The 13,687-nt window shown below is 41.0% G+C and overlaps 1 protein-coding gene across 5 annotated transcripts in view; it reads left to right on the plus strand.

Annotated features, from left to right (window-relative positions):
* Nucleotides 1–13,687, plus strand: part of PRICKLE1 (prickle planar cell polarity protein 1) — a 111,194-nt gene that overhangs the window by 25,481 nt on the left and 72,026 nt on the right. The gene's annotated exons all lie outside the window — the stretch shown is intronic.

Raw genomic sequence — 13,687 nt, forward strand, 5'->3', positions numbered from 1 at the left:
GCTGCCTGAGATCAACACTTACAGAGTTGCACCGAGATGCCCACTGTCTCAGAGCCCCCCCCCCTCCTCCAGCCATTCTTTTTGCCATTGTCCATCCTCAAGTCCTCTCCACCATCTGTGTCTGTCCCTCTCGGTTAATAGCCTCAAAAATACTTAGGTAATCAAACTAGAAACCTAGGAGTTACTCAGACTGCTTGTCTTCTTTCACATTCGTTCAACTCCAAGTCCTGTCTAATTTGCCTCCTGGACATTTCTGGGACCAGCCATCCTCTGCTCTCCCGGGTTCTATCTTTTGTCTTAGTTCACTAATCCACCACCCAGGCTTCTGGCCTCCAGGCTTGCCCCCTTCACACGGCAAGAGTGATCTAACTAAAATGAAAATCTGATTATGCCATGCTTTGTTCTAACTGTGCTTCCCCTCTCAGGTACCCTTTCCAGAGTTTTCCGCTGGGCTCTCCCTTGCTTTTAACTATGCAGTAACAAGAGCTGGGTTAGAAGTTCTCCATATCTGGCTTTAGTTGTCTCTTTCCAGAGGAGAGCTACATTTTTTCCTTCCTCTCCCCTAGCCCCCTGTCCCTTATTCTGGCCCATTTTTGGTGAACAAGGTCATAGAATCAGCCTTCAATGCCTGGGACTTGGAAAAAAGCTGTTCAGAGCATAGTCCTAGCCCATCCCTGAGTACTTATTAGTCTGTCCTTCTCCAGTACCTTTCCTTAACCAGCCTCTGGGATCCTCAGGTCAGCCCTGGTTTAAAAAGGGGAGGAAAAAAAAACCAACTGGAGAAACTGGCTATGAGTGGAAAGCACTTCGCAAAAAAAGCAGATGCAAACAAATGCACACGACAAATGGATAAAACCACAGGATTGGCTGGGGAGGGTGGGGGGGGGCAGGGGATTGGCTGCTTTGGTTGCTGGGGGCAGTGAACCCCTAACAAAGGCTCCCTTTTGGTTTACTTCCTCCCTGCCCCTTTGATCCCATCTTCCCATCGTATGTTCCGTGCCACTTTCTGTAGTGTCTGTTCCTCATAGTCTTTAAGACTTTTGAAAAAGCACCACTTTGGGATGATAGAGCGGTAGAGGGGGGACGGTTGCTTCCATGTCCTTGTTCTCCTCCCTAAAATGTACCCTCCCATTCTAGATAGAAGTATTTCCTGAAGTCTTTGGTTCTTAAGGTGACCCCAAACCTTTCCTTCCACCCACTGCTCTCCCCTCTCTTCAGCTTGCCTGGCTGATGAGTTTGGAGGAATCTATTTTAAAACTTTCATTGTCGATGGCCATCCCTCGGACATTACCCATAGTCCAGGAGTGCCGGCCACATGTTCTCTCACCACCCCTGGAGCTGCTGTTCCAGAAGTCTGGTGATAGTATTGGCAGCTCAGATTTCAGTGAATCTGGGAATCCCAATTAAGATATTAATTAACATTTGTATTTGCCCTTGACTGCGCTGAGGCAGATGTTTGTGAATATTTTTAAACGTCCAGATACCTATGTTAACTCCTTTTTGGATTCTTTGTTCACTTTCATTTGCTAGAGCTGGTGTTCTTGCTCCCAAATAAAATGTATTTAAATAAATGCAAATTAAATTTCAGTTAACCCCTTTTGCAATAATTGAATTACTGTGCTTTATTACAGGTGACATTGAGCTCTCCATTTGGATACATTACAATCAATGTATCCTTTTGCTTTTGTTTACATTCCAGTAGGACTTTGGCATCTGAATTTGTCTTAAATTGACCCCCCCCCCCAATTTAAAGCCCCTTACAATTAACCCTTCTGAAGATGTTTCTTTGAATACTTCAGTGAAGTTTGGGAAATACTGGTATTCCTAGATTTAAAAGTATGACCTCAAGAAAGATTTCAGTGGTGCTTTGGAAAGGGACATTTTTCACAGCAGGAGAAGGTTGGCATGATGAGTCCAATTTCTTTGATGTTCCTTCAGTTAAGAAATGGTTCCATATTTAGGGTGACTATATACATTATGGTTTATACCCATTATCACAACGTAATTATTAATTGCATTGCATTCTAAAAGTGTCCTGGTTTGCACGATAAATTATGTGTTCTCCCTATCTGTATTGTATTTATCAATTGTAATTAAGTTTTGCAAAGAAATACCAAAAAAGAAATTACTAGGCTTTTAAAAGTGCCAATATTTATGTAGTTTGAGAAAAAAGCATCCTGCTTGAACTTGGCTTGCCAGAGGCAAGTTTCCATTTGTGGCAATAACTCAGCTCTTTATCTTCCAGAACCATGAAATTGTCCTGATCACTATTTAAAATTTTTAATTAAATCTGCTAAAATTTGAATGTGAGCTCTGTCTTTGTTGGCAATCCAGTATTTCTGAGTAATAATCTCCAACTGTCTTGGCAATAAAGTTTCTTCCACCTTTCTAGGAAGCATTTCTTCTCTTTTCCTTCTGCAATTTAGGATATCAAAGCCACTTATGAGGACATTCACATTGCTTCTCCATATTACGCAATTGATATTTCGATTTTATTTCTGTGTATCTACCTGCAGGTCTTTTGCCTTGCTTGGTCCTTGTCTATTTGTTATCGAACCCTTACATCTTGGATTTTTCTTACATTTTTTCATTCCTTTATTCATTTCTCATTTCTTTCACGGCCAGTTCTCACTTTTTCTTTTCTTACCTATTTATAACATCTCTTCCAGAGGTTCTTTATTTCGCAGCTTACTGCCAATAGTACTATATCAAGCCGATCTCAAGTACATTAGCAACTTTTCTTAACTTTCTTTAATGCTACTATGTAAATAATATTTCAGTCTGCCTTATAAAAAAGGTTATCAATATATTTTATATCCCTGGGGTGCCTCACAGCTCAGTCAGTGGAACATGTGGCTCTTGATCTTGGGGTTGTGAGTTTGAGCCCCACACTGGGTATAGAGATTGCTTAAAAAAAATTTTTTTTTAAATAAAATTCAAAAAAATATGTATTTTTTTACATCCTTCAATTCCATTGTCTTTTACATAATCTCTAGTGAGGTTTCCCTCCCCTTTCTAATCTCTTTCTTTATGATACTACCATGATGGTATATATGCTTGAATTTTCCAGTACAACAAATGAGATTATCTTCGCCTTTTGATTGATTTGAAAACCAGTGAGACATTATACTTTCACCTTTTCGGCTTGCAGCAGCCACACATAAAAGTTCAGTGACTGTGACAAATTCCCAGAGTGGTTTGGAATTAGTGATATATTCTTGGCCATTCTTAGAGACGACTTTTCGTAGTTACTGTCCATAAACAGTGAGTCCTTATTATTAAAAACAAACCTCTGAAATGGAAAATAAGATTAATTTCACTTACACCATGATACAGCCTTTAGTGAGGCCTCATAACATGGGTTTTAGCCTGCCATTGGCAACTATCTGGGGCTTCTAAAAATAAGACTTTTAAATCTAAACCAAATGAGCTCAGTAATTCTTGGACAGAATAATTTAAGTGACCCTTATACAGAAGATAACACTTTTGATTTGAAAACACACATCCACCAAAAGTAGATGCCATCGGGAAGCTACTCTCTGACTGAGTGTTACAAAATCTGTATTGTAGGTTGAAGAGTAGAAAAACTGCCCTGGAAAAACTTGGGTGGGGGTGATGGGAAAGACCAGTAGAAGAGAGAAGGTCAGAGAAGTGACCGGGAGTGGTGAGAAAGGACCTTGTTCATGAGAAATGCCTTTTGTCTGCCCGAGACTTTTCTATTGTGCTATAATTTTTCTAAATGTGTCTTTCCCTCACAAACACACACAAAAGGAAAACAGAATAAAGGTTATTACTAAATATATAGTCCCATTGTTGGCTCGGTGTCCAGCACCTTGCTCTGGCAAGATGACAGTTTATTATCAGTGGTAGGCATTTGAAGGATGTGGGTTTGATAAAGTGTAACCCCTAAGCCACTTCCCTAACATGATCTTTCTAATATCTTCAAAAAGTTTCTGAGGCTTATCTCGTTCTAATCTTGTCTGGCAAAGTGACAAATGCCTCAGGGAACTGGGAAGGATATAACCTGTCTTCAGAGATTTATAGCAGTGCAGGCATCACAAATCCTGTAAGACATTTTTGTTCTTTGGGGGGCTAGAATTCTATTAATAGTTTTGATATTATTAATCCAAGTTAGCAGTCTTACTACTGGTTACCAGAGCTGCCAATAGCACATGTGTTTTTCACACGAAGCTGGTGCTTTTGTCCTGCCAAGATTAAGGGGTGTATTTTCCAGAATCACACGTACATGCATTCTCGCCTAACCTTGGCGAGCGGTGGTGGCCCTGTGTAAGCTGCCTGTCCAGGGCTGGGGATCCTGGCTTCAGCCGTGGCACAGCATAGATGTAACGAAATGGCTGCCTCGTCCAGAATAAAATATGAAAATGATCGATGCTCGCCCTCCATGGAAAACTGGATCGCATATTCTCTCTTTCTCGCTCTTGGTCTCTGACATGATATCTACACTCTCCAACAAATAGTCCCAGACAATAGACATAGTATAAATAAGTTTGAATACTGAGTTTGAAGATTCAGAATATATAAATGTCCAGTGATTTCCCCTTTTCTCTGTGGTATCCAGAAATAGAATTCTCTCCCTTAAGTTTGAAGAGCTTCCTCCTGTTCCCTTCTTTTCCAGTGCGGATGGAATGGTTGGTTAGCTCATTACTTTTGTGAAGTAGTGTTCAGGGCACATGGATAAAATTATTTTACTTGCCTCCCCTTTGTGGAGTGTATAAAGCCCTTCAGCACAGGCCCCAAATTTCACCCCTGGAATGTAGTGCCCCCCCCCCGCCGCCCCACTGTGGGCACATGATAAAGATGGCTTTAATTAAGGTCAGTCCAATCAGGTAGGATTGGTACCAGAACCGAGGGCAGGCCGGTTGTTGCCTGTACCTAAGGAAAGAGAGACCAGGTTGTTTCCCTTCATGTGAAAAGTGTTAAGTAAGTTTTATTTTGGTAAATTTTAATTAAGAAGGTGTGTTTAACTATCAAAATAACTTTTCTGAATATAAGATCTCTGACAGCAGGTGGCTGGCTCAGCCGGTGGAGTATGTGGCTCTTCATCTTGGGGTTGTGAGTTTGAGCCCCACCTGGGGCATAGCGATTACTTAAAAAATTAAAATAGAAATAAAAAGAAAATAAATTAAAAAAAAAAAAAGAAAAGATAAAAGATCTCTGACAGCTCAGACGGCAGTTTGAAATGAGATAGGATGGTAATGACAAGGAAGAAAAAATGATTTCTTTGTGGGAGTTTTGGTGCTAGCCTCACACTTCACAGACGCCTGAACTCATTGTCCTCTGATTTTTTTGTGGTGGAGGAGGTGGGAGGTAGAAGTGCTCCTTTTTCAAACTCCTTACTGCTCCCAGCTTCTTAATTTTCCACAGAAATTTACCCTCTTCTATTGCAGCCTAAAAGCTAGACCTTCTTACAAATGAGAAATGTATACAGCCAATCATGCAATTGAGAACACCTGGTTAAATGTCAGATTAAAAAATGTCAGATTAAAAAAAAAATTTCCTGCCATTTTGTTTCACTAAGAAAATTAATTAAACTAAATTTTAATTAAGTAATTAAAATAAAATAAATTAATTAAAATAAAAATTAATTTAATGTACTTGGACTTCCAGTCCTGTGTTCTGCCTCCTGTATGTAGCTTCTCTTGGCTGTAGTTTATACCCTCCTATATATATATAGGAGGGTATAAACTATATAGATATAGATATATAGATATCCATATCTTTATATCAGAACTATATATAGGGGCGCTTAGGTGCCTCAGTGGGTTAGGCCTCTGCCTTCAGGTCAGGTCATGGTCTCAGGGTCTTGGGATTGAGCCCCCCATCCAGCTCTCTGCTCAGCGGGGAGCCTGCTTCCCCCTCTGCCTGCCTCTCTGCCTACTTGTGATCTCTCTCCTGTCAAAGAAATAAACAAAATCTTAAAAAAAAAAAAAAAAGAACTATATGTATATGTAGCTGATACATATGTATATAGATGTATATATATATGGCTCTTGCATGGGAAAATGAGGTCCTTTTAAAAGGAGATAAGCTCCTACAAACTAAGAAATAGCACTTTATTACTTTCTGTAAGACGACTTCTAAAACCGAGTGTTCCTTTGTAGCTTAGTGACCCAAAGGCAAGGGTGGAGCTTGTCCCCACAAGCTGGGGATCCAGCGCCCACTCCTGGCTGGCATCCGCTGGCCCCGGGTAGAGCCGGCTGGGGGACCCAGACAAGCAGCGTCCTGTTGGAGACCTTCACTGCATTTTCCACAACAGCATTGGAATTTTCCTAAGGCAGTTTCACATCTGGAATTTTAACGAAAGTTTGCCCTTCCATAAAATGGCAGTAAATCTTAGGAAACATTGTGCCTTTTTTGTTTTAATTAACCTGGCATTTCTCTTACTAAACTATTAACAAATTATTGGTTGTTCCCTCCCTTTTTTACCCTTCATGTTAATAATGGACAAAGAGAAGAATTATGAAATGTTCTTTTGTGTGTTACTTTTGAATGAAGGTGGCATTCATATTTTGCAGGGTGTCTCTTACATTTCTTACATAAGAATATATATAAACTAATCTAAGGCATCAATAGTACATTTTATTGATGTGAAATAGAATTATTCTATTATGCAAATGTGGAGTTTGTAGTATTAAACAGTATTGAAACACATTTCCGCTGAGCGGCTTGTGTCTTGTCTGACCCGCCTTTATCTAGTTTTTAGAGACGATGTCTTCTTTGAAAACCTGATTGGAAGGCTGTCATCGCTACAATATGCCAATTACTAAGCATGTGAATTGTCTCTCTAAAAGCCAATTTTAATGACTTCAGCCTGCTATTAGAGTAGTCTAATCAAATTCTGAACGTGACAGTTTCTTGTTTTAAAATGTCAAAGCTGTTCACTTTTTGATTGAAGAAATTGTGATGACTTTGGAATGAGTATTTTAGCGTGTGTTTGAGGAACCTTTTTTATACAGAGAGAAAAACTTTGCATGGTTACATAAAACAGTCATGAAACCTAGAATTTTGATTTGCCAGCTTTGTAAAAACAAGATGCCTCCCACAGAAACCTCACAATTGCAAAACTCAAGTATTCTACGAATTGTGCCTGACAGATAACATAAGGCTAGATCTAGTCCTTCCAATGCCTAAAGCAGCTTTTAAACAAATATGGGCATTTTTAAAAATAGAGCATTTGCAGAAAGGAAGAGGGGACTGTGTGAACAGGTGCTATAAAATCTGGAGTTGTATTTATTATTTCAATTATTGATTTGCCCCCCAGTTTCGAGGGAAGCATCTGGGAGGAAGGGATAGTCACAAACTAGAGCTCATCCCCTGCTCCAGGCTACAGAGATCTGAGCTACTTGAATTTGCAAGTTATTTAGAATTTGAAATGCATTTTCCCAAACAATGTGACCAATTTCAGTTCACTTGCTTCCTTCATTTGTCTCTTCCTTTATCCATCAGCTTTTTGGGTTGTTCCTCATTCCGGGCACTGTTTCCAGGCTGGTCCACAAAAGGTTAAGGTAGAATGCATATATTTGGAATAAACATTTTATTTAAAAAGCATCCAACCATTGTCTTAAAGGCTTAACCCGGTGCAGCTAGGACAAGGTTTCTGGTTCCTGGGCCTGGAATTTAACAGCCTGTCTTGGAGTGCGTCCTACACCGAGTTTAAGCTCTGGGAAGGCAGGACAGTATTTCCTTCTAGACTGGGGACCTGGCACATTGCAGATGCTTAGAAATATTTGTTAAACATCTGAATCCTTCTTTGAAGCCCAGACCGCAGTCATGTACAGTAGAAAATTAAGAAGCCAGGTTTAACTGTAGAGACTTCTCGGCTAATCATAGAAGTCACTTGTTCCGTCATTTAGTAAAGATGGATTGAGGCCCTGCTTCGTGCCAGACCCTCTCTCTGAATAAGGGTCGGGATGCGAGAACGCAGACCTGGATCCGGACTGCGGGTCTGAACCCTGGCTACCACACTTGCTGGCTGGATGATCTCAAGCAGTTCACTTACCCTCTTCCGTGAAGTGGGGGCAATAATAGTCTTTCCCTGCAAGGGTGGTTATAAGGATTAAACGAATTGCTTTCCAGATTGTGCGCAGGCCCTGTACAGGTCTTAGTTATCACTGCTGCTGTGGCTGTGGTGGCGATGGCCTTCAGGAAGAGCAAAGACAGGCATGTGGGGGGATGGGGATGCAGCTGGACAGAAAGGAGGACGCTGTCGTTTCCCATCTGGGGGCTTCTTCCTCTGGCCGGGGAAGCCAATGAAACCTTTGAAGCTGGGGGAGGGTGGAGATGAAGTCATTGGCTTTTTGTCTGTGCCAAGGCCAGAGAACTGCATTTAAGGACCTTAAGAAGCAATTGTCTAGGGCACCCTTTTAAGTGACCACTTGAACATAATCAATAATACTTTATATCTGAATCCCAGAAAAGCATATTGATTGCATTCAGGAACTGAGTGGGGTGGTAAATGTTTGCTTACCTTTAAAGTGGAATTAAGAGATACATAATATCTGAGACTTACCTTCAGGTTATTTGAAAAGAAACTCAAATTTGGAGATTAAATACTGAAAGGTGTCATTCTTTTTACTCCCTGGGCTCTTTAGAATAATGGAAGGCTTATATGCGTTGGTACTAGGGGTAAGGTTATTGCTAATTATGAGTAACCAAGTAGAATTTGAAGAAGATGCTATATAAAAATAATAAATAGAATAATAGTAAATCATTCTAGAAGGATTCTAGAGAGACAAGTTTACAAAGCTATTCTTTAATAAATAAAGTTCATTTCCTATTGTTAAGATATTTGGAATGCATTATAACTTACAAATATTCATTTGTTACACAAATGAATTGTGAAATTGAATTACAATGAACAAGTGAATTACAATGAACACAAATGAATTACACATAACTTACAAATATTCATTTGTTATACAAACTTACAAATATTCATTTTTTACACAAACATTTAATTTTACAATTAAATGTTACACCATGAAAAACCATAATGAGAAAAATTTCAACCCTGAGCTCTTTTGTCATTTGAAACTTGACAAAACATTGGAAATAATTATTTTTGGGTTTCCTTGTTTAAATTAGTTATGTAAATTTAAGTTAGGTATATCTTGTGAAAGATATTAAATTTTAGAGGTAGGAATAAAAAAGGAAATAAAAGAAACGTTGCTAAACTGATTTTATACTCCCACATAAAGATTTTTGCTTTCCACATCTTTAAACACAATATTACTATTTAAATCCAGGAAAAAAAATGTATTTGGGCTTAAGTTTATTCTATTTTCCTCTACATTCACCTGGAATTTGTATATTCTGCAAGAGTTTGGAGATTTTTGGGGCACCTGGGTGGCTCAGTGGGTTAGGCCTCTGCCTTCGGCTCGGGTCATGATCTCGGGGTCCTGGGATCGAGTCCCACATCGGGCTCTCTGCTCTGCCGGGAGCCTGCTTCCTCCTCTCTCTCTCTCTGCCTGCCTCTCTGCCCACTTGTGATCTCTCTCTGTCAGATAAATAAAATCTTTAAAAAAAAAAAAAAAAAAAGAGTTTGGAGATTTTTTTTTTTTTAAGCCACCCATCAAAAGTGGTACTTTTATTTTTTTTATTTATTTTATTTTTTTATTTATTTTTTTTCTTTTTTAAAGAGAGAGATCAGAAGTAGGCAGAGAAGCAGGCAGAGAGAGAGGAGGAGGCAGGCTCCCCGCCAAGCAGGGAGCCCGATGCGGGGCTTGATCCCAGGACCCTGGGATCATGACCTGAGCGAAGGCAGAGGCTTTAACCCACTGAGCCACCCAGGTACCCCCAAAAGTGGTACTTTTAAACTGACCATCCCATCTAAGTGTGTGAATTGCCTACCTAGTAAGGTACTCTGAGTTAGTTTAAAAAAAAAAAAAAAAAAAAAGTTCTAGGTCTATTATGTTTTCTTCAAACTAGAGGAATTTTCATGTTGGTTTTTTTTTTTAAGATTTTATTTATTTATTTGACAGAGATCACAGAGAGGCAGGCAGAGATAGAGAGGGAAGCAGGCTCCCTGCTGAGCAGAGAGCCCGATGCGGGGCTCAATCCCAGGACCCTGAGATCATGACCTGAGCCGAAGGCAGAGGCTTTAACCCACTGAGCTGCCCAGGCACCCTGGAATTTTCATATTAATTCCCATTATTGCTAAGTGCCTTAGGGAAAGAGTGCTGAAGGGAACTTGAACCTAGGTTTTAGGAGAAAGTCTATGTTTTAAAACCTCCACCATGAACTCGGATTTGTGGCATCAATAATTGATTCATTTTATTCTCTTGGCTTTGGCTAAACATCTTATGTAAACTTGAAATTTTCTTTTTTTAAAAGATTTACTTATTTATTTTAGAGAGTGTTCGTGGGGGGCACAGAGGGAGAGGGAGGCAAAGAAGCAGATACCCCACTGAGCACAGAGTCTACTGCCAGCGCTTGATTTTATGACCCTGAGATCATGACCTGGGCCAAAACCAAGAGTTGGGCTCCTAACTGACTGAGCCACCCAGGCAAGCCGGAATTCTCCTCTCTTAATAGGAATTTGGTTCGCCTCATGTGATGCTTGCACTATTGTACAGCCTGCTGGTTCCTCCCTGGGATAACTTGCTTACAGTTAAGGAGTCTGGAGGGTCACAGAGAGGTCACCTCTCACCGTTGGAACACATCAGCATCCTCTTCCGGATTCCTTTTTAAAAGATAATTAGGGAAATACACATCTCCACCGCTTTCTTGGAAATAGCATCTTTCTCGAAGCACAGTTTTGGTCATTTTTTAGAGTGTTCCACTTAATTCTGAGCGTTTCCACTTAAAGATTATCAGTTATTTTACCTTTTTGCTCATTTCTGTTTTCTAATTTCTTTACAATAAGAATGATAGGTACTGTGTAATGAGCACTTACTACATGCAAGGGCTTATGTGCATTCTCTTTTAATGTTCACAATAATAAGCAAAATGAGTTCAGCTCTAAGACCCTTTATAGCATCAGCTTACTTAATGCTTACCACAATTCAATGGGGATTTTTATGATCCCCATTTTTCGAAGGAGGGAATTGAGGCAGACATTCCATGACTTGCCTACTGGTCACTCATGGGAAGTGGCAGAACCAGGCTTGAACCCAGGTGGTCCAGCTGTCCAACCCACTCCCTTAAAAGCTGAGCTGTGGCACATTTTGCTCTGTCATGTCCGGATTGCCTGCTACTGCCTGTATTTTTGTGGGGCTGAAAGAGGTTTAACTAACTGGCCCATGATGACAGAGCTGGGGAGACACCCAGATCCCCATGATTCTAGAGCACAGATACCTCGCAATAAGGTATTACAATGGACTTGTTTGGAAAAAGAAAGAAGAAAAAAATTGGGGGAGGCAGACAAACGCTCATATTCTGACACCACTTCCCTGTTTGCCATAAAATCGTTGTGTTTCCTCGGCTTTACAATGGGGTGTTTACAGAGGCTGCCACTGCTGGCCACTGCCTGAGCCCAGCTCTTCTAACATCCTCCACTCCTTTTCCAGAGAGGAGAAAGGATGCCTCCTTCCCGGGCCTGATGCCTGATGCCTCTGTTGCTGGTGGTCCCTCGGGAATTTTCGTGATTTCTGTGACTTTCCCGCTAGTCCCTCCAACGGGACTGTAACTCACATTTGTGGGGGTAAGGGAGACCTCAGCTGGTATCTCTCATCCTTCACAAAACAACTCTTTCTCACCCACATTCCATTCTGTAGGTTAAGGACCCTTGTAAGAACCAGTTAAATGTTACAGAACCAGAGTGGGGAGTTTTCGGTGGGCTGGGGTGGCATGGATCGGCTACTTCTTACTGATTGGTTTTAAAAAATTCAAAATCTTGCATTGCGTTGGTTAAAAACCGCATGGTCTCTGCCTGTGAAATTCTCCGAGCCCTAGCACTGGACCCGTCCCAACGCAGACAGTCGACTGGCCTCTTTTCCAAAGGGAGGATGTCCAAATAAACATACCCTCCCCCCCTTGGGCCACACACGGAGAGAAGAAAGGGATGGGAGCTGTTGGCCCTAATGCATGTGTTTCTCTTCGCTCTGCCCTTCCCCGTCTTTATTTATATGCCACCAGACAGAGGTGGCGCCCTTACTCCTCACAGGTGGATCAATATTTACAGCCACCGAGGGGCGACGTGGGTTCCCCCCTCCGTTCTGTAGGCTGCTGTGTAACAAAACCTGCCTGTGTTTCTGGGGTTCTTCCCAGCTGCTAGCAGAGCTGCCGTTAGAATTACCCAAACTGAGCCATGGCCGGTTCAAAGGAATTCCGTTTGGAGCGCCCGCAGCCGTCTTCCTGTTTGCTGGGAAAGGAAAATAACCCGGTGACACGCAGGTAGGAGACCCAGAAGGCGGATATGTGGTTTATGGTAGACATTTATTTCCCCCATCTTTATATTTTTCTCATGATCGCCTCAACGTTCTGATGTGTGATCACCACCGTCTGTACAATTATAGTTATTTAGCCTCTGGAAGTTGAAAATTGAAGGTTGCATAGGTGCATATTAACAAGGGTGGTGCTGATAAATAAGAAATTGGGGCAGCTGATCACAACAGCGTTTTTAAATTAATGAATGCGATTGGCTTTAATTATAAAAAAAATACATATGTCTAGCAGGCTTCCTCAATAAGCCTCTTTTTATGCTGACTGTGGCACATTTTTCCTCAAATAATTGCAGAGCTCAGCTTTATCATTAAGCAGATGGTTTCTATTAATTCCCAAGGAAAGTAAATGATTGCAATTTACCAAATACTCAAAACTCAAAGATTTTGGAGTTCGGTCCTACGACTTCAGGCATGATTCTGTGTACCCTCCTTTTTTTCAAGGGATACAGAGGCGAGGAGCCCTTCTGACAATTTCATAATATCTCCCACTTTAAATAAGGGCTTTGAAAGTCATTTTGAACATCCTCAAAGCTGAATTAGAGCTAAATCCCTGTTGCCTGGCTGGTTCTAAATTTCTGTAGTGTTTTTGCTCTCTGTTTTCATTGTTTTGTTAGTGGAGAAGGAGTTGAAAATGTTGTAGATAAATTTGAGTGCCAGCTGAGAAGAGTTAAAAAAAAACTCTGAAAATGCAGGTAGTGCCACAGAGGTTATTTCTTTTAATCAAATGCTACATTGATGCTTTGCCCTATTGGACAACACGTGTGAGATCATTTCATTGGCAGTTTCAAAGAGAAGATAGACTGGTGGAGAATATCTCCGTGCAAGTCCGCCCTGTTAAAAAAACTAATGTTTGCAGGGGATTTCTTCAAACCTGTTGATTTTAACAATACTATTGATTCCTCTCTTCATTTTAAAGTTGACTAATTTGCTCACCAAATTCTGGCTTGGGTGGGTTACCGTGTACGGGGGCCTAGGGCTGGAAGGAGAAAGGATCGTGTTCCTGATTCCAAGGGCTCATGAAGCAGGTAAACCAAGGCAGTTCTATGAGCTATGCAGACGGGCAGCGCCTCAGGACCTGGGCGGATGTCAAGAAAGAATCAGGACTGAAATAGCACTACAGCTGAGACTACAAGGATGAATAGAAGCTTCCAGGTTGTAGGCACGGTGGTGAGGAAAGAGTGTGTCAGAGGGGCCCCAAGGTAGGGTAGGCACAGGGACCTCTCAGGTAATTAGACAATGCCAGAATGCAAATTTTAAGGGCAGAGTGTTGGAAGCTCAGGTCA

The sequence above is a fragment of the Lutra lutra genome, chromosome 8, assembly GCF_902655055.1.
Source record: "Lutra lutra chromosome 8, mLutLut1.2, whole genome shotgun sequence".
NCBI classification, from domain to species: Eukaryota; Metazoa; Chordata; class Mammalia; order Carnivora; family Mustelidae; genus Lutra; species Lutra lutra.